This window comes from Pleurodeles waltl, chromosome 10 (genome assembly GCF_031143425.1).
Source record: "Pleurodeles waltl isolate 20211129_DDA chromosome 10, aPleWal1.hap1.20221129, whole genome shotgun sequence".
Lineage (NCBI taxonomy): Eukaryota > Metazoa > Chordata > Amphibia > Caudata > Salamandridae > Pleurodeles > Pleurodeles waltl.
In genome coordinates this window covers 881,777,964-881,805,593 of record NC_090449.1, presented here as the reverse complement: position 1 = coordinate 881,805,593, position 27,630 = coordinate 881,777,964, and positions in this window count along the sequence as shown.

Genomic DNA, 27,630 nt, shown 5'->3' with positions numbered 1-27,630 from the left:
ACACTCTACTTCATCAAGACACTTCCTGGAGACAAAAACCTGAACCAGAACCTGCAACCTGCCAAGAAGAACTGCCTGGCTGCCCAAAGGACTCACCTGGGCTGCTTTTCTGAGAAGGACTGCTGCCTTGCTGTTGCCTTGCTGCCTTGCTGCTCTCTGGCTGTGCTGAGAAGTGCTCTCCAAAGGCTTGGATCAAGCTTGCCTTCTGTTCCCTGAAGTCTCAGGACCAAAAAGACTTCATTGCTTCAAAAGAACTCCTTGAGCGGCAAAAATTGCTGCACAGCCTGCAAGAAACAATGCGCAGCCTGCATCTCGGTGAGAAAATCACTGAACTGAACGACGCAGCCCAACTTCGCAAGGAGAAGATCGACACAGCACCAGTGTTGCAACTGGAAATTCAACACACGGCCCACTGGAACGATGCAAAGCTGAGCCGGAACGATGCAGCCCGACTTCCTGAGAGGAATTGACGCAGCACCTGCTGTGTGGTAGACATTTCCATGCATCGCCCACCAGATCGACACAGCCCCTGTGACTTCATCCTGCAGGCGCCAGATTTCAACGCATCGTCCCCGGGGCGTCTGAAAACCCTGCAACCCAAAGAGGATCCCAGTCTACGTGCTGGAAATCGACGCAAAGCCTGCCCTGCATGAAAACTCAATGACGCATCGTCTTTGTGCGCCGGAAAACTTGACACACACCTCCCGGTTTTCCATGCATCTCCTCCTCTGCGGTCCCTTGTGGAGAATTTGAACACAAACCAGGTACTTTGTGCCTGCAAGAGACACTTGTTGCTTTTTAAGAGACTAAAGACACTTTATATAATTTTTACGGTGATATTTCAACATATACTTATTGCATCTTGATCATTTTGACCTGCATTTATCCAGATAAATATTATATATTTTTCCAAACACTCTGTGGTGTATTTTTGTGGTGTTCTACTATATTATTGCTTGATTTGTTGCACAAATACTTTACACATTGCCTTACTGCTCAGTGCCAAGCTACCAGAGGGTGGGCACATGATAATGTGGATTGTTTGTAACTTACCCTGACTAGACTGAGGGTCCTTGCTTGGAGAGGGGGTAACCTGACTGCCAACCAAATACCCCATTTCTAACATTGGTGATCAGAGGTGAGGATAGGACTTGTATTGTGCAGTGACATGCAATAGCTAAGTGCTCACTACCTACCCACAGTTGAAGGTCAACTTATTTTTTTTAATCTCTTCCTGCAATTTTGTTTTCTACCTGACATTTTTAACTAAATCCTCACTCAACATGTCTCAACATGTCTCTGGCTGGGTCTCAAGCAGGGGATGAAAGATTTTGACCTAGCCATGCTGGAGACATATACTGTTAAACAGCTGAAAGGGTTCTGCAAGGATATGGGAGTACCTACCCAAAGTGCCTCCAGAAAGGAGGAATTCCAAATGATGCAGAGGGCCTGGGGAGAAGAAAATTCAGAGGAGGATGTTGTGGAGGAGGAACAAGAGGAGAACCCCTCAGAGGATTTCTTGCCACTAGCGTAGGATGTTACCACTGTGATTGTGCCCCCTGCCAAACCAGGGAGCAGTGTCTCTAGCCATGGCCTGACCACAGAGTAAAGGAAGGAGGAGAGAGAATTTCAATTGCAACTGGCAAAGTTAAACATGGAAGCAGAGGAAAGAAGAGATCAGGCTGCAGCTGAGAGAGCCTTGGCTGAAAATAAACTTTTGTTGGCTCAGTAACCGAGTCTCAAGGAGCTGGATATCAAGGCAAGACATTCTGAATCCAGCAGTGATGGTGACAGCATACGTACAGGACCTGTTGGGGAAAGAAGGTTTGTATACCCAAAAGTGTAGTGCCACGTTATGTGGTGGAGATGACATTAATAAGTGGTTGGCTGCTTATGAAGTTGCACTAAGGGCTCATCCGGTCTCTGAGGAGCAATAAGGGGGCAGCCTTGTGGTTTTATGTACCAGTAGTGGGGAGGGACACACTTCTTACACTAGATCCAAAAGATCAAAATGTAAATGCACCCATGAAAGCATCTTTACTTGCCAAGTTTGGGCTGACTCCTGAGAAATACCGTCAGAGGTTCAGTGACAGCACCAAACTCTCCATACAAACGTGGGTAGACTGTTACAATTTATCCAATAAGGCACTGAATGGATGGGTGCGGGGCAGCAAAGTAGATTATTCCACAGGATTATATGATTTGATTCTGAGAGGGAGCATATGCTCAGTATTTGTTTTACAGAGTTGCGCCAGAACTTAGTAGACAGTAAGCTAACTGATCCTAGGAAGCTTGCTGAGGAGGCCGACCAGAGTGTCCAAAAAGGTACCTGGGGGGAACACCCTCAAAGGTTGTCACAGTTTCCCAACAGAAGAAAGGTGGGGGGACTTAAACATAAGGAGTTCTCCAAAGGTCCCCAAAACAATTCCCAGGGGAGTGGTGGTACCCAGTCCCAACCTGCGTTGGAGAAAAAGCCAGGATTTTTTTATAAAAAGCAATTGAAATGTATCCCCAAATGCTTAGAGTGCTTCAAGCATGAACACTCTAAGGGTAACTCCCAGTGTCCCAAGAGGGCACAGCCCCCCACTGGAGGGCAGACACATGGGTTGGCTAGTGTAGCGCTTGGGGGGAGACACTCCCAGTTAGCTTTGGGAAGCAGATAGAGGTGTCACTAGTCTCCCTGGGAGATAAGTAAATGGTGCCAACACCCTCATTACCAGTTCAGAGTAATGCCCTTTGGGTTGAAAAACGCCTGCTACCTTCCAACGGTTGGTTAACGGCGTCCTAGCTGGCAAGGATGCCTTCTGCGCAGCCTACCTAGAAGACATAGCTGTCTATAGTTCCAGCTAGGAGTAACACCTTCTCCACCTCAAGGAGGTGCTTCAGGCCCTGCAACAGGCAGGCCTGACCATCAAGGCCAGTAAGTGCCAGATTGGGCAGTATTGGCAGTGGGTCACCATTGATGGGCAAAGGGTGGACGCTCTGTGTGACACAGGAGCCAGTATGACTACTGTCAAGGGTCAGCTGGTGTCAGCAGAGCAAATCATCCCTAATACATTCCACCAGGTCATAGACGTTGACAATCTCGAGAGTCACCTGCCTGTGGCTCTCGGTTCCTTTGAGTGGGAGGGGGGGGGGTCTGGTACTCTAAAGGTAGCTTTGAGTCCTGCCGTGCCTGTAGATTTTCTAATAGGCAATGATCTTGAGCATACTGTCTAGAAGGAGGTAGAGCTCAGATCCCATCTGGAGATGTTAGGTTTGCATGAGTAGGTCTGCATGACCACAAGGTCCATTGCCACCCAGGAAGGGAGTCAAGGGTGTCTGTAGCCTGGAACAATGGCCCAGACAGCTGCAAAGAGGAAGGGCAAGGGGTGCTGGAAAGCAGCCCCAAATATTCCCACGGTGGTGGATGGGGTCCCAGAGGATGAAGCCCCTGAGCCAACAGGGGAGAATATTGCCGACCTGGGTACACTGCCTGAACTTGCTGGCTGGCAAGTAGAGGGTGGGCTAACCAGGGAGGAATTCTGCAAAGCGCCGAAGGAGTGCCCCATTCTTGAGGGTCTGAGGCAACAGGCCTCAGCCCAAGTAGCAGGTGAAGCCACTGGCGATCACCACATATATTGGGAGAATGATCTCCTATACAGTGAGCCTAAGGTACCAGCCACGGGGTCAGCATGTGTGCTGGTGGTCCCCCAGTGTTACAGGGCCTTCCTACTGGGCCTGGCTCACGACTTCCCCCTGGCAGGACATTTGGGCCAAGACAAGACCTTTGCCAGGCTTGTCACCCACTTCCATTGACCTAGAATGTGGGTAGCCTCAGATAGTTTCTGTAGGTCCTGCCCCACCTGCCAGGCTAGTGGGAAGACAGGGAAAGGGCTTAAGGCCCCACTGATCCCACTCCCCGTCGTTGGAACCCCTTTGAAATGGTGGGCATCAACGTCATTGGTCCCTTGGACCCCTAAACCGCCTTAGGCAACAGGTTTATCCTGATTTTGGTGGACCATGCCACCCACTATCCAGAGGCAATCTCTCTAAGGACAGTGACTGCACCGGTGGTGACAAGAGCTCTTGTAGGAATATTTACCCATGTGGGGTTCCCAAAGGAGGTTGTGTCTGACAGAGGCACAAACCTCATGTCAGTGTCCTTTAAGTCCATATGGGATGAGTGTGGGGTAACCTACCGGTTTTCCAGCCCTTACCATCCTCAATCCAATGGGCTTGTTGAGAGATTCAACAAGACCATAAAAGGCATGATCCCTGGCCTACCTGAGGCAATGAGGTGTAAGTGGGACATCTTCTTGCTGAGCCTTCTCTTTGCTTATAGGGAGGTGCCCCAGAAAGGGGTGGGGTTCAGCCCCTTTGAACTTCTCTGTGGTAACCCTGTCAGGGTACCACTAAGCATAGTGAAAGAGGGACGGGAGAAGGCTCCCAAGAAACCGCCCCAGGATGTGGTCAGTTACATGCTAGCCCTCCGCAACCAGACACAGCGCTTCTGGAAGCAGGCCAAGAGCAACCTTGAGGCCAGTCAAGAGGTGATGAAGGAGTGGTATGACCAGAAGGCCCCTCTGGTTGAATTCTCACCTGGCAACAAAGTTTGGGTGATGGAGCCACTAGAGCCTAGAGCTCTCCAGAACCGCTGGACTGGCCCATTTGAAATTAAGGAGCGGAAGGGGGAGGCTACTTACCTAGTGGAACTCAAGACCTCTAGACACCCCCAAAGGGTTCTCCACCACAACCGACTGTAGGCTCATTTTGAGAGGACTGAGGTCAGTATGCTCCTTGTGACAGACAAGGGTATGGAAGAGGAGATTGAGCCTCTGCCCGACCTCCTCTCTGCCAAAGAAGGTGATGGAACAGTGGAGGGTGTCAATCTCTCTGACTCCCTGACTCTAGATCAGAGAGGAGACTGCTACGAGTTGTTGGAGCAGTTCTCTGCCCTGTTCTCCCTCACTCCTGGACTCATACACTTGTGTATCCATTACATTAACACAGGAGACAGTCCACCTGTGAAGAATAAAATGTACAGGGTGTCAGACAAAGAAAGGTCCAATATCAAGGATGAAGTTTCCAAGATGCTGGCTCTTGGAGTAATAGAGAAGTCCATCAGTCCCTGGTCCAGACCAGTGGTGTTGATTCCCAAGCCTGCTGTTCCCGGTGCCAAGCCAGAACTAAGGTACTGCGTGGACTACCGGGGTTTCAACTCTGTCACAAAGACAGATGTACACCCCATCTCCAGAGCTGATGAGCTTGAATACAAGCTCGCGCTACCAAGTTCCTTAGTACCTTTGACCTCACGTCAGGGTACTGGCAGATCACCTTGACTAAAGGGGCTCAAGAGAGATCCACTTTCTCCATTCCTGAGGGTCATTACCAGTTCAGAGTAATGCCCTTTGGGTTGAAAAACGCCCGCTACCTTCCAACGGTTGGTTAACGGCGTCCTAGCTGGCAAGGATGCCTTCTGCGAAGCCTACCTAGAAGACATACCTGTCTATAGTTCCAGCTAGGAGGAACACCTGCTCCACCTCAAGGAGGGGCTTCAGGCCCTGCAACAAGCAGGCCTAACCATTAAGGCCAGTAAGTGCCAGATTGGGCAGAGTTCTGTGGTGTACTTCGGACACCTAGTAGGTGGTGGCAAGGTGCAGCCCCTCCAGGCCAAGATTGAAACTATCAAGGTCTGGCAACCACCGAGAACCCAAAATTAGGTGAGGGCCTCCTTGGGCCTCACTGGTTACTACCGTAGGTTCGTCAAGGGCTATGGAACCATTGTGTCACCCTTGACAGAACTCACATCCAAAAAGCAACCTAGGTTGGTGAATTGGACAGAGGCTTGTCAGAAAGCCTTTGACTCCCTGAAGGAAGTCATGTGCACGGCCCCTGTGCTCAAGGTCCCTGACTACTCCCAGGAATTTATTGTGCAGACAGACGCTTCACAGAATGGCATAGGGGCTGTTCTAGCACAGCTAAAAGAGGAGGGCCTAGACCAACCAGTAGTCTTTATTAGCAGGAGACTATTAACATGGGAAGAAAGGTGGAGTGCTATTGAGAGAGAAGCATTTGTTGTGGTCTGGGCACTGAAGAAGCTGAGGCCATCTGTGTTTGTGACTCACTTCTGGGTTTAGACAGACCACAGGCCACTCAGATGGGTAATGCAGATGAGGGGCGAGAATCTTAAACTCTTGAGGTGGTCCATTTCTCTACAGGGGATGGACTTTATGGTGGAGCATCGCTCGGTGATTGACCACGCCAATGCTGATGGTCTCTCCAGATACTTCCACCTTAGCGAGGATAGCTGCCAGGAGGTTGGGTAGCTCTCCCCACTTTCAGCTGGAGGGGGACACATGTTAGACCTGAGAGCCTCATGGTGGTCACCCCTAACTTTTTGCCTGCCTCCCTCCGCTTTTTGGACACTGTTTTTGCTGGTTTTAGGACTCTGCGCACTTTACCACTGCTAACTAGTGCTAAAGTGCATATGCCCTATCTCTTAAAACATGGTGTCATTGGATCATACCCAATTGGCTTATTTAATTTACTTATAAGTTCCTAGTAAAGTGCACTATAGGTGCCCAGGGCCTGTAGATTAAATGCTACTAGTGGGCCTGCAGCACTGACTGTGCCACCCACTTAAGTAGCCCTTTTACCATGTCTCAGGCCTGCCATTGCAAGGCCTGTGTGTGCAGTTTCACTGCCAAATATACTTGCCATTTAAAAGTACTTGCAAGCCTGCTCCCTCCCCTTTTCTACATATAAGTCACCCCTAATGTAGGCCCTAGGTAACCATAGGGCAGGGTGCTGTGTAGCAAAAGGCAGGACATGTACCCTTGTAGTTTACATGTCCTGGTAGTGTAAAACTCCTAAATTCGTTTTACACTGCTGTAATGCCTGCTCCTTTCATAGGCTAACATTAGGGCTACCCTCAAATACTGTTTGAGTGTTAAAGTCTGATCTGAAAGGAGTAACAAGGTCATATTTAGTATGGCCAAAATGGTAATACAAAATCCTGGTGACTGGTGAAGTTGGATTTAATATTACTATTTTAGAAATGGGACTTTTAGAAAGTGACCATTTCTCTGCACTTAAGTCCTTCTGTGCCTTACAATCCACGTCTGGCTAGGTTTAGTTGACACAACCCTTGTGCATTCACTCAGACAAATCCCAAACACAGGATGCTCAGTCACACTTGGATACATCTGCATATTGAATGGGTCTTCCTGGGCTGGAAGGGTGGAGGGCCTGACACTTACATGTCAAAGGACAGTAGCCTACCCTCACACAAAGGACTGCCACACTCCCTTTTAGGTCCCTGGCAGACAGGATGGAACTGAAAGGGGACCTTGTGCACTTATAAGCCACTCTTTGAAGTCTCCTCCACTTCAAAGGCACATTTGGGTATTTAAGCAGGGTCTCTGACCCTACCAACTCAGACACTTCTGAGGTAGACACTCTACTTCATCAAGACACTTCCTGGAGAAAAAAAACAGAACCAGAACCAGAACCTGCAACCTGCCAAGAAAACTGCCTGGCTGCCCAAAGGACTCACCTGGACTGCTTTTCTGAGAAAGACTGCTGCCTTGCTGTTGCCCTGCTGCCTTGCTGCTCTCTGGCTGTGCTGAGAAGTGCTCTCCAAGGATAGGAGCTTGCCTCCTTTTCCCTGAAGTCTCAGGCCCAAAAAGACTTCATTCCTGCAAAAGAACTCCGTGAGCAGCGAAAATTGATGCACAGCCTGCAAGAAACAACGTGCAGCCTGCATCGCGGTGAGAAAATCACCGCACACCGAACGGAATGACGTAGCCCAACTTCGCAAGGAGAAGATTGACGCAGCACAGCGTTGTGACCAGATATTCGACACACAGCCCACTTCCTGAGAGGAAGTGATGCAGCACTTGCCGTGCGGTAAAGATTTCCACGCGTTGCCCACTGGATCGATGCAGCTCCGGTGACTTCGTCCTGCAAGCGCCGGATTTCAACGCATCGACCCTGGGGTGTCCGAAAACCCCGCACCCAACACCGTGAAGAGGATACAAGTCTATGCGCCACAAATTGATGCAAAGCGACCCTGCGTGAAAACTCAAAAAAGCATTGTCTGTGTGCGCCGGAAAAATTGACGCACACCTCCCCGTTTTCCATGCATCTCCTCCTCTACAGTCCCTTGTGGAGAATTTGAATGTAGACAAGGTACTTTGTGCTTGCAAGAGGCACTTGGTGCATTTTAAGAGACTTAAGACACTTTATATCATTTGTACAGTGATATTTCTATGTATACTTATTGCATCTGGATCGTTTTGAACTGCATTTATCCAGATAAATATTATATACTTTTATAAAAACTGTGTGGTGTATTTGTGTGGTGTTCTACTGTGTTATTGCATGATTTGTTGCATAAATACTTTACACATTGCCTTCTAAGTTAAGCCTGACTGCTCAGTGCCAAGCTACCAGAGGGTGGGCACAGGATAATTTGGATTGTGTGTGAATTACCCTGACTAGAGTGAGGCCCTTGCTTGGACAGGAGGTAATCTGATTGCCAACCAAAGACCCCATTTCTAACAGTGGTGCTGAAGTCCATTAGTGACATTTAACTTACAGGCACTGTGTACACTTTGTACCGTCTACTAGGGATTTATAGGCAAGGTAAATATGCCAATTAGTAGCATAGCCAGTTTTATGTTTAGGAGTTCAGAGCACATGCAGTGTGGGTTAATTAGCAGAGCCCCAGTGCCCAGAATAATACAACTAGCAGCATGAGTCCACACAATGAGGCTGATTATGTAAAAAGATGCATTTTCATACAATATTCAATATCAGTTAATACATGTGGCAAAACAATTGTGTTTTTATCTTTCAGTTTTTCCTCACCCTATGATGTATCCATGCATTTCTCATTTCAGAAGACACTAGGGTAATTATCAAATACTGACATATTTGTGCAATGGATGCATTAGGTTCCCATTGTTGTTCTGTGTTATGTGGCACTATATCCTCTTCAGGCAAACGCATATTGATTCATATACTACAAAAACAAATTCGTTGTGTTCCCCTGGCATACCATTTATGCACACTTATATAGAAAATATCTAAAACGCATTGGTGTGCATTGTGTTTCTATACTAATTATCAGTTATTATAAAAGAAATGTCAATCATTTTAATGTTATAAGTTTAAGGTCATGAGACACTTCTTTCGAGGATTCAGTATCAATGGTCAGATGATATCAAGTCGTGTTACATAAGTAAGGTCAAAGGGTGTATGATGTCAATACTGCGATGTCTGGCATTTTAGTGACTCAATGTCCATGCAAATAGTCTATGGTTTATTAGATTGAACCATATTATGATACAACAAATCCTTAATATTGCAAGATAGAGCTGTTTATATTGTTGTAACGTGTTAGTGAACAAAAACTCAGTATCTAGTGGGTCAATGGGAGATATCTGATTTAAACAGAATGATTCAACAGTGTTTTAATTATTTTGTCTTTATTAACAAAGGGTAGACCTGATTTCCAGTTTTTAAACACATAAGTAAGTCTATCTGACCATATGATTTGGGTAGACCACACCTGTGGATATAAATCAAATAAGGAATTCTGTTTGACATTTTGGTACTCTTGGTACATTCTCCAATTTCTTGATTGTAACATATTTTTCCAGACATTTACTAGAAATATCGGCTTATCAAACCTCTGCTTATTCAGCACCTGAAACCCATCTGTACTACAATGAGATTCCAGTCTTGCAGCTTTGTGTGACTTCTTTGTAGAAACTGCTTCCCTGACAACTTCTGTGATATCCCAACACTTTCACTATCCGGGGGCCATGGTGAATGCTCACTCCTTCCAGGTTGAACTTTGGAGTTACTAATCCACAGTGGAATCAACTGCTAAATTGACTCTGCAACTAGGGTGACCATCAGGCCTTAATTTTCACTGACTCTCTGTAAATTAACCCTAGCGTCCGTTGTCCGTGATTGAAGTTTTGATGGACAGCACTTGTGTTACGACTCGGTCGCCCCATTTCCAGGGGGCGCTGTAAGGGGACTGTCAGAAGCCTGGGAATCACCTTGAACACCTATCTAGAGTCCCTTGCTGACTCCTGTTTGTTTCTCTTTTCTCCATGGTACACTTGTGTAGGACTACATTTGCTTCTTGGGACTGCAAATCCCATAATGCACAGCTTGGTAGTCAGGAAAACCCGGATTCTGTTTCCCATTGTCTTCTATGGGAGAAGTCCAGTTGCTCCTTTTCACTGGATCCTCTCCTCCAGGACTTGCAAGTATCTGAAACCACACACACCTGAAACCTCTCCTGTGCAGCCCAGCTTGGAACTGCTTATAAGCAGCCATTTCCTCAAGCTCCCCGTCGTGTATCGGACTTCGATTCCCTTGTGTTACAGACCCTTTGTCGGATGGTGTTCCAGTTTTGTTCCTGTTCCTGTTCTGTTCCAGCTTGATCCTGTTTCCTGTTTCTCTGCCCTGCTCCTGATTGTTCCAGCCAGAGTCTGCTCCCTATCTCTTAGCCTTGTACCTGTTAGTTTCTTCCAGAGCCTGCTCCCTGTTTCTCTGCCCTGCTCCTGCCTTGTTTCAGCCTGAACCTTCTCTCTGTTTCCCAGTCCTGTTTACTGCTAATTTCCTACTCCCTGTATTCCAGCCCTGTCCTTGCCTGTTCCAGCCAGAGCCTGCTCTCAGTTTCCCAGTCCTGTCTCTGTTTGTCCCAGCCAGAAGTTTGCGCCCTGTTTTCAAGTCCTAGTCCCGCCTTTGCTTCAGCCTGAGCCTGTTCCTAGTTCTTGCCTCTGCCTCTTTGTTTGTTCCCTTCTGTTTCTGTTTCTTCTTGGTTCTTTGTGTCTGGTAAGTGTTCTATCAGTCTTCACCAGTGTATACGTGTCCTCCTGTGTACTGGGGTTGGCTCCTGTTTTCCAGGAGGCAATTCCAGTCCCCATCCTTGTCCAGTGTTTTACGTTGTCTTTCGTGCCTAACAGTGACAGTGTGCTATTGCTGTTTTCTCAGGAATCGCCACTGTGTTTCCAGCTGGACCCACAAGAGCGTGTCCTGTGTATGTAAGTACTATCCTTGTTTGTGCTCTAGGGTCCAGAGACAGAATCACTTCTGCTGCCTCCTTTCTATGGGGCTGGCAGGGTGACTATCTGTAAGAGCAAACTGCACAGAGGCATTGAGATTCCCTGTCACTGTGGGAGGTTCTGCGCCTTACTCTGTGTACAACCCCAGCGTGTTTGTCCCTTAGTAATCTGTTTCCTGTTTGTTCACACAAGGGTTGCTTTGCTTTTACTTTCCTGTGCCTATCCATAGCTGTCCTTTCCGTGTATGCCTTTAGCTGCTCCTCTGCCCCAGTGTACTACCTGTTTAGGATATTCGGTGACCTCAAGGGGTGTCCCAACCAAAGTCCTGATCAGACCTGCCCGAAACCGTGACAACTTGTCTGTAATTTTCACCTCTTTGGTAAAGGACAAGAGATAATTCCCACAATAGATTCCCCAGCTGAAGTAGAGGGAATCTCTTGTTATGCATTCTGGAGAGAGCAGCTAAAAAAATATAAGCCTTTTGTCAGGGTGTTTGCTTCCCCAAAGAAATGCAAATGTGTGTAAGTGGCAAATGTAAAGGCTGCTTGGGAGGCGTTATTTGGCGGTTCCTGATGACAAGATATTTTCTTTTTTAGAGGGTACTGTATGTGTGTTCCAAGCTGAGCTATGGTGTGTGTGCTGTTAATAGACAGGTATAATAAATCTTTACACTGGGTATAATTAATCTGCATATTACTGAAACTTTAGAAGCATTTTTATCTTTAACCTAAGTTTATATATACATTCGGTGGCAGCCTATATCATACTGTGTAAAATGCATGTTTAAAATAATGTCAAACATTCACAGAGCTTTCAGGGACCTCTTAGCACTAAAAATACAAATGTCACTTTTCCCTGCTGCATCAAACTGTATTCAATTCTGTGGGCCTCTGGTTGCACACATATAAATCTGTACCAATTGCATTGACCGCAAGATGTTTCATAAGATAAGATAGTGCATTTCCCACTGATTAGTTTAACTTTTATTTATTTTTCAGTTAAGGTGTATGTTATTTTATATGTTGTTATTTGATGGTGAGAGATCAACAAAAGTGTTTTGCTCTTCGTAGTCACGCCTTTGTTTCTGTCTCCACGCTCAGACAGTATCCAACTTTTCTAATTTAACCTTATACAAATCAGCTAGGAAATGGGTATTTGCCTTTCCTTATGTTAAGCCTATGCTTTTACATCTTTGTGCACTTGTCTGCAGTTTTTATATAGGGTGAAAGCAACCAAAGGGTATTATAGTGAATCCTACTTCATTTTAATGGGATAACAGGAGTTAGCTTAGCCTTTGGCTTGCACTCGGGCCTCCGTCACCTAGTGACTTTTACCTACTTAGCTTGCTCTGTCTTAGCACATTTAATTATTTATTTCTTCTAAAATGGCTGCCTTATTTAGAGTTAGGCCACTTGTTATGAGTTACATTATCAGTGTCACCGCTCAAAGGAGTCAAGAACAAGCACCAAAGACAAACAAACAGTAGGTGTTCACACTTAAGGATTTTCCCTCCCCATACTTTCGAGGGATTGTTTGTATTAATTGCTGCCCCAAGCATGTCTGTTATCTATTGTTCAGGAACACACCTACGTCAGGGGTCCATGAAGATCTGTATAAATATATTGCACTTTAGACAGATAATCAGAGGGATTCCGACCAGCGGGCATCGCCACCATCGCTGATATCAATGCTGCAGTCGTCTTGACGCTGACCCAGTCTTCGTGTCCCTGCGGAGTCTGAGATAGAGGCCTCATTCCAAGGTAACCAGGGTTGGGTGCTCCTCTCATGGACATGGCATTGGCAGATTAGGTTTAACAAACCCAGCTCTCCTTTAGGTAGGGGGTTAGCCCTTTCACATTAGGGTATTAGGGAATATTACATCTTGTATGTCTTTTCTATGCATTGCAAGATGGTGGGGGTCTTTGTAATAATGACTCTCGTCTTCACAATTCTGTTTCTTGCATTGCTCATTATCCTAATCATTGCAGCCCATGCAACTTATTGCAAATGGCAGGTATATTGAATAAAAACTATTGAAACTTTACTGCATCTTTGTCATTGCCTGTGTTTGTATGAGACATGATATATGTGTGAGAAAGGGGTAATCTCCGTTTAACCACAACACTCCCTGAGATGTCTTACTCTTGAGTCCATGCGTAAAGGCTGCCACAAATCACCTTTTATTATTATGTTTCTGGTGAGGTGCTGTTAGTACGCCGGTAAGGTTGGGACAACAGTTGCGACTTGTTGTAGGAAAGACATAGTCGCCTACAAACAAAAGTACTGTCATCCTTTATTCAGCAGTCTTGCCTAGAGCAAGAGTCCAAACTACGACATGGTGCCACCAACGATGGTGTTTAGGCACTGATTTACGGATACCCCGACTATCACTGTCTCACAGACAACAGGTACCCTGAGTACCATTATACGGAGACGTCCGTGGTCTTTTGGAAAATCCTCCTCAACCGAAAAGATAACACCTGATTAAGCTGTAGGTTGTTCGAGTTCGAACTCATAAAAGGACTTTACTCCCCATTTTTGGTGTTCTGTTTTTCTAAACAAATATGGCTAACGCCATTGACATTCCTGAAAATGCTAGACAAGCACTAACTCAACATTTAATAATGTTATTAATGCATGGCCTTACAGATGAGGGCGGGGTTATTACTCTTATAATAGAAGCTAACGAAGCATACCAAACAAACATTTTACTGTTGGGTCACCTTTCCTGAGGTTGACCAAAGAACACGTACATTCCACACATATGAAATTGCAAACGTACCTTCACGGTACCGAACATTCCAGTATCATTAAATATCGCTCACATACCAAGAGCATCAGAACTGGTTCGAAGGAGCCCTACCACATGTACTACAAAGAGTGAGGTCAGGTCCCTTAAGTAACGACGGACCTACATGGCCTATGTTTGCCACATACACACCTCACCGAGGCATACAGAATATGCCATTACAGATCTGCAAGATTTATATAATGAATTAGTAAGATTATACAGACAATTAGTTCAGTTCGTAATGCAAACATTGAACAGAACACCAGTGCATCCAGCACCGCCAGCACCTGGTGGTTATCAATTGGCTACTGGGATTAATCCGCAAACAGTACATACTATTATGGGTAAAGTACCTGCGGAACGGGAAAAAATACTGTTCTGGATTGCCCAGAAAACCAATCATGTGTTTGCCCATACGGGACCACAGGAAAAACATAGACTGCTCACTATGTGCTTGCCCTTTGGGATGGTTCCCTCGGTGGATGACTGTGCCACATGGGGTACAATCTTCGCTGCCATATATACTACCACACATGGTACCACGACACTTGCCAATTTACCAGAAGTGTTAAAACAAATACAAACTGAGCATGGGGATGCACCAGCCCTGGACTTGGGGATGAAATTAATGCGTAACTTTGATGCCGTATCCTCGATAATACTCAGTAACATTAAAGGGGAAGCGGTAGCACTGGCAATTCGCCAGCATCTCCGGGAAACTCCACACCAGGAACAAGAGAGACAGCTACAGAAAATTATTTCCGATACCTATACCAGTATAGGACGGGATAGTTTGGGAGCCAAACCAAAGAAATTGGAAGTACAAGGTACCGCCCATAAGGAGGGTACAAAGCAGGCACAAGAGGGCTCTAAGAAGCGCTGGGACAGGCAAAAAGATTTTAAAGAAAGAAGGAATAAGAGAGCTGATTCTCCACACCCGGAGAACTCCGAAAGTGGATATAATCTTAGAAATAGGGAGAACATTAAAACTCCAGAAGATATACTGATTCACGTCCCTCTCGTTCCTTTCAGGACGCACCAGATAGACGTAGCAAGAGAGGGGGCCGTCAAGATCGACGTCCTGAATATGTGAAAGAAAAGACTCTCCGCAGTCTACCATTAAAAAAGAAGAAAAGACTCCTCAGCAAAAGCCACAGTTTAAAAAGAAGAAGTTGGCAGCACTGACAGCTATGAATGCCAGTATACTTGAGAACACTGTTGAGGAACAAGACGTGGGCAGTGACTCTGTTAGACAGCGCAGCAGAGGTCACGATATGTCGCCAGAGTCTTAAAGATCATCTGGATGTGACAGCAACTCGCAATTTCATCGCAGTTGAAACAGCGGATGGCCGCGTACTCCCCCCCGATAGGGTTTATGATTTAAAAATTCAGATAGCGGGAGACGTGGAGCGCATTATTAGTGTGATATTTTGGGATGAAATTACTAGTGATATCCTATTGGCCGAAAGAGACTGGCCACCTGAACACGTCTGGAAGCTCCCACATGGGGAAGATGTCATTTTGCCTTCTTTCTCAGATCTTGTTCCGGAAGCAGAAAAAGAAGCCTATGCTTCTGAATAGGCTTTAGCCCAAGCACCTGCGCTATTCCACAATCATGTAGGTTGGGACACGGAGTCTCCTTGTCATGTTATTCCCGTTAGGTCTACACCCCAACCGCAGCCACAATATCCTGTTAAACATGAAGCGAAAGCTCCGGTGAGGGAACTACTCGCCCAACTTAAGTACCAGGGAGTAATTGAGCCATGTACATCTGCAATGAATAATCCGTTATTCCCCGTTGCAAAGCCAGACCATTCATATAGAATAGTCATTGATTATAGACACTTAAATAGTCATACATGTACATATGCTATACAGAATTCACACAGCACTAATAAATAATATAGTGCGTAAAAAATATAAAACAACATTAGACATCTCTAATGGATTCTTCTGCCTGAATTTAGCACATGAAAGTCAGGACCTGAGTGCATTCTCATTTGGCTGGCAGGAACGCTTTTGTTGTTTACCTCAAGGCTATAAGGATAGCCCAGGGCTATTTTCAGCCCGTGTAACATCGATACTACATGATATCGATTCCGAGGCGTTATCCTATGTGGGTGACATATATCTCACAGATGACGTCCTCGACATTCATCTTGCGAGGGTCGATCAGATCATTTGGGGATTTGCAGATCTCGGTTACAAATTCAATTTTAAGTAAAGCAAGATAGCCTTTCTTAGTGTATTATTCCTGGGATATGAGCTATCAAACGAGTGAAAGAGCCTGGCCCGCACTTTCTAGAAAAATTTGCTCAACTGCACCCTCCTAACTCGCTAAAGAAACTCCAGTCATTACTAGGTATCTTTAATTTTGGCAGAACATACATTCTAGATTATGCACAACGGATCAAGCCACTTTATGAGTTGGTTCAGCCCAAATTTTCTAGCAGACACTGGACAATTGAACACATGCACATCCTTAGGGAAATGCAACGGGACAGGCTAGAAGCTAAACACTTCCACACACGTGACAATAAAAGAAATTTGGTCATCAGAATAATAGCTGGTTCCATTGGATTTACTTATGTCACCTTTAATGAGGATGACACAGTACCCATAGCATATAAATCACATTCATATTCCAATGCTGAACAACGCTTTGCACCCACAGAAAAGATTCTGACGGCAGTTCAGATGGCCGTCATAAAAGAGATGCCACTTGCCCAGGGGAAACGTATTATTGTTGTCTCCCCGGTACCGGCTCTAGAGGCTGTCACCAAAGCAAGCGTTCCCAACGCTTAAGCATCACATCCACGTTGGATTCAATGGGCAATGTCTCTGACCACCACTGATGTCGATTACACTTTTGATCCAAAACTTGAGACACAAGAATTTCTCTAGTACGAACAAGAGTACCCCGCTCCTCTAAATATCTTGCCCTTAGACAACTACCATACTGTAATTTACACTGATGGTTCAGCACAACCTGCTGTAGGTATTAAACATCAACACTCAGCAGCTTGCACAGCCGTGAGCGGAGTGATGGAAGATGGAGTTTTCCTCCCTCACAATACCTACACGCAGACTTTAGGGGACTGCACAGCCCAGTTGGCTGAACTTAAAGCTCTTCTTCTAGCGCGCTCAAACATACTGAGCCAGGATGCCAGACTTTAATAGTCTGTGACTCTTATTACTGCGTCCAGTCATACAATGACTATCTCAATCATTGGAAACTGAACGGGTTTAGAGATTCTAAAGGGAACACCATTAAACACAAAATACTGTGGGGGAGGGTGGCTGATCTTAAGGATAAGCTGCTGTGTGTCCATGTAGTCCATACATTGGGACACCAACGTGTAGGAGTACACATTGCCGGTAATACTTTGGCTGATGAAGCGGCAAAAGCAGCAGTAGCTACGGCTTCTGTGGCTGCAGTGTCTTATTCTCAGACGAGATTGGATAATGAAATATTGATTGCTGTTAAAGCTTCGGCTGCAGGCAAGTCCCTTCCTAAAGGATACCCTACGAACTATACTTACCATATCAGTGAGCAGAATGTTGCTTACACAACAATTCCTGGGGCTGGAGATCGAGTGATTCCCAATGAAGACCAGAGATTAGATTTAATTAAAGCAGCGCATTAGGGTGTCGCTTCTGCACATGCTGGTATACAGGCCACGATAACACTCCTACAGAAACTTTTCTGGTGGCCTGGTCTATGCAGACGAACAAAGCAGTATGTCCTTTGCTTTGACATTTGCCAGCAGATCAAGGCTTCTAATATCAAACACCCACCGCAGTCATCCCTCTTAGTGTACAACAGGCCACTACAGTGTGTGTACCTGGACCATTGAGGTCCCTTACAGCCTGATGGTGCATACAAATACATTTTAGTCGCTGTAGATTTTTGTTTTAGATTCCTGTGGGTGTGGCCACAGCGGTCAGCTGACGCGCCGGACTGTTATAAAAGGCTTGCTGATCTTTATCGGTACATATGCGGTTGCAGTATTTCATTCGGACTAGGGCCCTGCATTTGCCTCTCAGGCATTCAGGGATACCATGGGAACGATGGGTGTTGAACTCCATTACTCCTCACCATACCATCCCGAGGGAAATTTGGTCGTGGAGAGGCGGAATCGTGATCTAAAGCAGTCCTTAACAGCTTGAGTATTAGGTTCAGGCCGCAGTTGGTTACATCACCTATATGGGGTCCAGAGAGCACTGAATAATCTGCCAAGGCGGTCCTTGGGGGGACGCACTCCATATGAGGTTCTCTTTGGGATACCTATGTATGTCCCAGATCTTGATGCCCCTGGTATGGTGGCAGCAGAAACACCATTTGACATAAATGAATGTTTCACTGTTTTACAGAAGCTTCAGCAATTTTGTGATGATAAATCATCTGCAAGTGCTGCCACTTTAGGAATAAGGGATTTAGTGAAAACTTTGGCTGGCTGGATTCCTAAAGTTGGGGATCTGGTTTGTGAGAAGATCGCAGTGAAGAAAGAATTCAGTCCATCATACAGAGCACCTGTACCGATCTTGGGAATAAAAGGCACCAGGACTGTCATCTTACCACCACTGTCTGGTTCTAAAATGAACAGATTCATCTCCATTGATAACATCAAACTACACCATGTGGCCGATCCTTCACAGTAGACCAAGAGGTCCCTTGGGTGGTTCCCGATCCCCTCTCACTACACAACAGGACATACATCTACATAGTAGGATGAACATCACTACTACAGACTATGCAACAATGTCAACTGCTGTTCCAGACACCTCCTTGACCATGGGGAGGGCGGAAAATTAACTTTTGTTGGTTCCAGTCACTACTTCAGTGACCACCCCGGTTCAAGATCTAGCTGTTTTTTACACAAACACATCACAGACTAACGACCCTCTCTATCAAGAGCCCCCACGTGAAGTGGATCAAAGTACGGATGGTGCACCGGCTCCCATGTTTGCAGAGACTGCCTCTGGCTATTTCGTTGACATTGATGATTTTTCTTCAGACTCATGCACTACTGTGATTGACAATGTTTCAAAAAGTAGTAAACTGTATCAATGGCTTAAAAAGAACTATTTGAGATACCCATGGAACTACTTATGGTTCTGTTTGACATTTTTTGTGTTATTTTTATGGATTGGTTTTGTGACTGTTTTCTTTTTGCTTATAAATGGTCACTATATTCCTGATCGCTCCTCTGTGGAGCCTGTGGATGAAGTTTTAATACCACATCATTCTTCACATAAGGTCCGGAGAGATTTGTCCCCTGTAAATATTACCGCTATACCGATTTATGATGGGATTGTGTGAGACAAAGTTCCATTCGATATATACGGGCCTACTGAAATTATTCAAATACCATACGTCTTCAAAATTTCAATGACTGATGTAATCACACCTGATGTTGTCTCTGATGACTGGGATGTCCAAACAGTTGATTCCATGCTAACTGAGATGAAGGACTATTCCGCTTTCGAAAGTGATGATGTATATGAATATACAATGAATTATGTGGAAATGTTCTGCTATAACAATTGGGGACATTACTACCTACACCGTGCCACTAGATACAGGCCAGTATTAAACTACACACAGTGGGAATACTGTTCTACACCACCGGTGGGGAGCCCACAGTATTATAGTGATAAATTTACATACTTTTCTGGGCATGACACAAGAAAAGCAGAGTCATATTATTTTAAGATACCTCCAGCACAAATTAGGAAAATTTGCTAACTGATACAAAACTGATTTATTCAGATCCTTTTGTTTCCCGGCTCGCAGTTGAAGGTTACAAATACTGGAAGAGCACTATTGATTTGAAAAGTGTATGGGGAACACAAGATTGGCAGATACAGGATAGGGAGGCTTTATTCCGAGCATGCCTGATACCTGTACCCATGATTTTCTTAAATGACACAATTCAGCAGACATCCTGTCTGGGGTTAGCAAAAATTAAATACTTGAATACGCGCAGTATCCCCACCCCGGCAAAGTTTAAAGATTGGCAATACTTCCTCAATATCACGAGGACAAGCTAGATGCAATGGTTAAGGCTGGTACTTATAATTCTTCTCTTTCCAGTCCCGCGGGTGGTTAATATGGCCCACTAACATGAATGAGTGTCAAGCGCGTTTTTTGAACTCTTCAGGTGGTTTTTCAATTAACAGGCCAGACCCTTGCTTTATATCGGGTCAACATACAGGTATAGTTACGACATACAGTGTGGATAAGCTGTGCCAGCAATGGGTACAGACCAACACATTAGCCGCAGTTAAAAAACATCTGAACACTCTTTCTGGAGATATAGACCTGCAGGATTTTCAGTTGGGTCCTAGGAAACAGCGCTCGAAAAGGTTTTTATATGCTATGTACAATGAAATTTGGAAACTTTCCCAGATTGAGGCTGCTGTGCGTTTAAGGCAATTGGATAAAGAAAATTTAGAAAAAGTATTAGCTGTTGTCGACAACAGCATGAATACACTGCCCAACAGGATATATTCATTATCAAATATAGTGTTGTCTGCTATTGATATCACTCAGACAGATTTGTCCCGGTTATATCATGGGCAAACACAGCTACGTTCCATCATGCAGCTGGGCTGGACACTACAGACCTTGAAAAATGGCTGCATTCCATGGAAGTGTATTAACGAGAGTGAATTCTTCACTGCATTTAATTTTTCCAAGGAACAACAGACAATGGCTGAAAGGGAGTCTAGTTTCACCATGCTTTGTGTAGAAAAGTTAGATAAATTGCCCTTCACGGTAGCAGAGAGTCCTTCAACTATCTGGCTCTTACATGGCATAATTAATTTGCCGATTTCGACCTTTCGTTTCTCGAGCTGCCTGAAACATCTTGCAGTGGGACGGTACGAGCAACTAGGAGATAGCTATATTAAGGAGGAGTGGGAGTTGCCCTTTGACTACAGATGTCTGAACGGTGAAACAGAGGTCTTTCTTAGCCGAAGCGAATGTGAGACTGCTGTTCGTCATTCGATGATATACAAGAAGGTGTCTCTTCACAGTCTTTGCAATGCGGGGACGCAAATTTGGCCTGCTTGTTGAGAGGTACTCCTGTCTCTTTTATTCGACCGCTATTTCATGTACTTTCCAATGGAAGTTATGTGGTACTGAACGATCAAAGTTGTTGCGCAATGCGCCCAGGAATTGCCTACGCAATCTCGGTCTTGAAGGTCGTTACATGTTGTGGGCATGTTTTGTTTCCCCCCACACGAGAGATAAAAGTATCTGACATGTGGCCCCACATAGATACTATTAATGTGAACTATGACAAGCTGAGCAGGCTAAAGTCGCTATTGATTCAAAAACAGGTTGCCTTGACATACGCAAAAGAGACGTATACTCTCCAGATTGCAAGATCATCAGCCAAGATACAATCCCTATTAAATACCAACTTCCCCAAGCACTTTGGAGAGCTGGTATCCAGAATATTCAATGCTTCAAGCACTACTGGGATTGTTCACTTCTTTTAGGCTGTCGGTCTGGTTTCGTATCCATCTTCCAGACTGTCTTTGGAGTCATCCCGTCAGCCATCCACTCACTCTTTTCACGTGTGTTTGATGGCTTTCCAATTATTTTGGCTTTGGTTGGCGGACTACTACTGATATTTCTTCTGATTTGCAGTGGTTGTTTCTTTCCAGCTACGCAGAGCAATGGAGCTGCTCCCACAACTCCACTGTGCCATGAGCGCATGGTTCGGATCTTCGGTGCACCCTTGCTGGTGCAATTGGAGCATGACTGGTTGTTGTCATTTCGGCCCCTTCTCTAGTACATACAACCAGTCTTCCACTGCATATGGTGTCTCTTTGAACATCTGCCTATGGTCTGTCTTACTGTTGCACCGACATCTCCTGTGGACCACGCACTGCTGATGTCCCCAATGAGGGTTTCATTCACGGTCATGCCCCTTGAGACTGAGATTGCTTCGCGAGGCCACCTATGAGCCTTCCGTTTTAAAATCTACCACGGATGGGGACACTGCAACAGATAACCTTACACCAGGAAACACTGCTCACTATTGCTCTGTGGATCCGTTTGTCCGCCCATCACTCGATTTTACATCAGATGATGTTGAGTCATTTTTTAGGTCCTTGGTTGGTGACTTCAATGACACTCTTCAAGATCATGCGTACAGCACATAATTTGATGATTTGATTTGCCATTCCCGTTTTAAAATTGTACACTTCAATTAACTTGCTTTGGCACGCTGTGCTTGTCATGGTTGACATTAACATCTCTGTATGTATTTTAGTGACATTGTTTTTATTATCTTTTTAACACATTTTAAAAATCTTTTTTGCAGATTTTTTATGCTTTTAGCTTTTAGTTCAGAGCAATTTTAGCGTTTGGGTTCCTATACCTTCGTCATACCTGTTACAGCAATGGGGAGGGTGTAGTGAATCCTACTTCATTTTAATGGGATAACAGGAGTTAGCTTAGCCTTTGGCTTGCAGACTCGTGCCCCTGTCACCTAGTGACTTTTAACCTACTTAGCTTGCTCTGTCTTAGCACATTTAATTATTTATTTCTTCTAAAATGGCTGCCTTGTTTAGAGTTAGGCCACTTGTTATGAGTTACATTATCAGTATCACCGCGCTAAGGCGTCAAGAACAAGCACCAAAGACAAACAAACAGTAGGTGTTCACACTTAAGGATTTTCCCTCCCCATACTTTTGAGGGATTGTTTATATTAATTGCCGTCCCAAGCATGTCTGTTATCTATTGTTTGGGAACACACCTACGTCAGGGGTCCATGAAGATCTGTATAAATATATCACACTTAAGACAGATAATCAGGGGGATTCTGACCAGAGGGCATTGCCACCATCACTGATATCGATGCTGCAGTCGTCTTGACCCTGACTCAGTCTTATTGTCCCTGCGGAGTCTGAGATAGAGACCTCATTCCAAGGTAACAAGGGTTGGGGGCTCCTCTCATGGACATGGCATTGGCAGATTAGGTTTAACAAACACAGCTCTCCTTTAGGTAGGAGATTAGACATATTACATCTCGTATGTCTTTTCTATGCATTGCAAGATGGTGGGGGTCTTTGTAATAATGACTCTCGTCTTCACAATTCTATTTCTTGCATTACTCATTATCCTAATCATTGCAGCCCATGCAACTTTTCGCAAATTGCAGTTATATTTAATAAAAACTATTGAAACTTTACTGCATCTTTGTCATTGCCTGTGTTTGTATGAGACATGATATATCTGTGCGAAAGGGGTAATCTCCGTTTAACCACGACACTCCCTGAGATGTCTTACTCTCGAGTCCATGCGTAAAGGCTGCCACAAATCACCTTTTATTATTATGTTTCTGGTGAGGTGCTGTTAGTAAGCCGGTAAGGTTGGGACAGTTGCGACTTGTTGTAGGAAAGACGTAGTTGCCTACAAACAAAAGTACTGTCATCCTTTAACCAGCAGTCTTGCCTAGAGCAAGAGTCCAAACTACGACAGTATTAGAGCACTTTACAAGTGCACCACTTGCATTACTTAAGGTCACATTCATCGTTTATTGTAATGGAGAGATTAAGGGGGTCGATATGACCCTGGTGGGGAGTGTTAATATGGCGGTAGTCCCGCCAACAGGCTAGCGGTACATACCGCCACATTATGAGAATGGCGGGTTGGCTGCAGCTAATCCACCACTTCTCCACTCACACTGCCATGGAGGTATTAGCTGTTCGGCTAAAGATATCAATCTCCAGCCTGGCGGCCGGCACAGTACCAACGGCGGCTCTATGAGCCTGCCTACCACCATGGTTTTCGTGGCGTTAGGAACGCCATGAAACCATGGCAGCAGGCCCTACCGGTGACAGGGAATTCCTTCCCTGTCACCGGTAGGCAGCTCCCCCGCCACCCAACACACACCTGACACACTCCACCCCCCTCCATCCAAAGCTCCCCCACTCCCATACACATACTAACTCCCCCACCTCCCGACATTCACATGCACCCCCATCTCGATCCAAACACACACACCTCCCACCCAGATCCAAACACACACACCCCCACACCCTTCGATCCAAACACAAACCCACCCCCTACGATCATCAAACACTTTCCAATACACTCACACACTCGTAGACACGCACCATGCATAATCCCAATCACTCACACTGGCATACATGCATTCATACATGCATACTCCCAGACATGCTCACACACATTGTTACACACAATCACATTGACATGCAGACAAGCACTCACTTCACCATTATTACATGCATTCACCCACACGCATACAACCACGCAAACAACACAACACACACAGATGCATTCACACACTCACTCACACATTCATGCACACACTCAGACACACACACACACACAAAACACCCCCTACCCTCCCCCACCCTCCCCTTTTGGAAGCCCGACTTACCTTGAGCGAGGAGGTCTTTCAGCAGGGAACGGGACGGGGCGAAGCTACCCCCAGCAGCGCCCCGCCAGCAGAACACCTCCAGGCCGTATTACTTGTCATAATAAGGCTTGTGGTGTTCTACTGGCGTGGTGGTGCTGATGGTAGCAGCACCACCTTACCACCATGAACACTGATGGATTTCTGCCATTCTTGTGGCGGGAGTCCGGCAGTGCTCATAATATGGCGGATGGATGGTAGCTGCGTGGTTTATTTTGGCCACCGTGACCGCGGCAGTAGGCTTTTTTTACCGCCAATGTCAAAATGAACACCTAAGTGGTTTGCCCAGAATCACAGGATGTTGAACTGATGCAGAGACTCAAACCTGGTTCCCCAATTCCACAGTCAGCAGCCCTGGCCCTGACGCCGCATCCTGGGTAGAGGGAAGGAGGCAGGCAGAAGCCACATGAAACCTCAGCTAGGTATTGGCTTGAGATTCCAGCAGGCCGTAAAGCTGAGCCAGACTCAGGCCTGGCGCAAGCTTTCTATGGCTCACCCACCTCTAGAAGAGCTATATAAAAAGCCAGTGATATTAGCATATGGTGTCCTATCTTCCCTTACCTTCATTATTTTGAGAGTTCTGCAGCATGCTACTGATGAACTTGCAATGAGTGCAGCCGTCCTGTGTGAGTGGGGGGGCCTAGCAAAGGTATTTCAGAAGCATAGGGTTACTACATGTTAGTGAGTTTACGGGTTCTAGTAAGGTAAGACAAAGCTGAGTAGATAACCCTGGGTGGCATTGAGTAGAATGGTCTGTAGGAAATAATGAGTAGTGCAGTAAGCCCTCCTTAAGGTCTTTACATGTAAACCCCATCCATCTTATATAGGAGGTGGACAGACAGCCAGTGAAACACCCATTGGAGCTCTGCAGCTAAATAATGGCATTGTAAGTCCAGATGAGCTAATCATCTCCACAGTCTTGGACAGCTTTAGAGTGGAAGAAGTTAGCCGGCAGTGACCCAGACCCCAAATCAGATGTGGAACATGTTGAGGTGTCCGAAGATGGAACAAGGCCTGAGCAAGTGAAGGTTTGCAAAATAATGCAATAACTTGGGTAGGACCAATATCTACACTATGACCATGTGGCTAATATCTACACTGGTGCCATGTGACCAAAAAGCAAACTGGGCTTGAAGGGACTAAGTCGCTCTGCCCAGAATTCCATTCTGCAAATCAGTGGGTTAATTGTGGATATTAATCCCTTGGCATCAAAATGTATCTGATTCCCATTTAAATCTGGGCTCTAATTGTATATAAGGGGGTAAACGCTGCAATATGTTAAAGAAACACTTCTTACATTATGAAACCTTTATCATGTTCTTAAATTTTGCTTGTGTAAATTTTATCCCAAATATCTGGATGAATCTGCGTGTACTTCGGCACTTAGGGATAAGCCAGCACAACCTTCCAAAGGGTCAACCCCCTCTTTACCGTTCACAAGCATGACCAGAGGACATTTGTACCAGAAGAGTTTGCCAGGGTGGGTGGGTGCTGCTTGTCAACCAGTTGACAGTGCCTTTGCTGTTCCTCTCAGCTCTGCTGAGTCAAATCCCCAAGTACACAATACTTTCCAATACTCATGGAGGGCCCACCTTGTCTGATTTTAGGAATTGTCCCACCTTGTTCTTCTCATTCTTATTTGTCCAGTTCTGAGCAACAACCCTTTTAATCGGTCAGTTGCTGTGGATCTCCCATCTGATCTCAATTTTATCCTGCTCTTTAATTCTATTTGTCTGGTATTCTAGGCACCCAGTTTTGCATTAAATGTAAAGTTCCAGAAGCACACTCTAGTGCTGTGAGACTACAGGCAAGTTGGGGGTATCTCACATCATGAAATTAGGTTGGAGACTGTCACCCACACCATCTGCTCTTCCTCATTAATTGTTTTAGGTTTAACGTTGGCTGGTAACGTTAACGTTCGACTAGTGACTGGTTGACTGGTAATGCTCACTTCAGGTGAGCCAGATGTTTTCGCTCCACTGATCTAAGCTGGCAGATTTCACTTACGGTAATGTTTCCCAAACTGTTTGCCATAGGCCTTAAAATGTTTAGAAACATAATCAAAAAGTTGCTGCTGCTATCTGTCCAGGAACGTTTGGGTAAATCTAGATGGGGTGATCCCCTTGACACCATGCTCAAAGCCATACATTTACTATTGAACAAGGACATAATGTGCCACATAAATGTAGCATACCTAGAGGCAATCACAAAAAGACCATAGTCAATAAATAGTGCGATGTAGAAAATAGTAAATGCATGTACTGATAAGGTAGTTGGGTATGGCCTCTCCTTGGATGTATCCATAAACTTGACCTTTCCTTCTGAGTTTTTGTCCTGAATGTCGACACTCTGTCTTAATTTTTTGTCCTGAATATTTTTACAGTCCTGTCCACAATTAGCCTCCATGTCAGATGGTCACCCTATCTGCAAAAGCATCTTCTTGCTTACACCTTCCGGTGAAAACATGGGCAAACACTACAAAATATTTCCAGTGCCCATATTTTACGAGCATCAGCAGTGTTTTTCGAGTAGGTGAAAAAATACAGGCACAACCAGTTCCCAGGAAAATGCTGTTGCATGGCGGTACTGGGTTGTTTTCGTGCCCATTCCAATCTGTTCGCCAACGATCTTTGTTACAGTTCTTGAGTATAGTATCTCTCTGCACTGCACGTTATTTTAAATGGACCTAGAGGAAACAGCTCCTGTAAAACATGGCAGCGGGGCAATTTGCGGATAATTTTGATAAATACAATGTGTAAAACCGACCTTAAACAACGACCTTTCTCAAGTTCACATTTACCTCCAAATTAAGTCTGGAGCTATTAGATCTTCATGTTTTTTAATCAGATTTTGACATAACATACTGTTTACTGCTATGTACAGCGTTCATGTTGAGAATGTTTATCGTTACAAATTGGTACGAATGACTACATAAATCTGCTGAATTCAAGACCACTCTCTGGGTGGTATTACAATCTCTCTTGCTGCGGAGGTTAGTCGTGTACCCGAACTTTAACCTACTTATGTGTCTTTCTTTGCTCCCTTCAAAAAAGCACACTGTGACTGGCCAGCAAGGAGAGTTATGTGCTGTAGTGTGTTTGGATATCCACGCAATACACCACATTACAATTTATGCATCATGCTGCACCACGAATTAAATGCATATGCAGTGCGGATACATAATAGGCCCCAAACAGTACACTATTGATTCGTAGAGAATAATTTGGTGCATTTGTATTAAAAACCTTTTTGATTGCTACCTTTAAATGCAATAAGAGAGATATTTGCATAACAATATTGAACGTCCTGT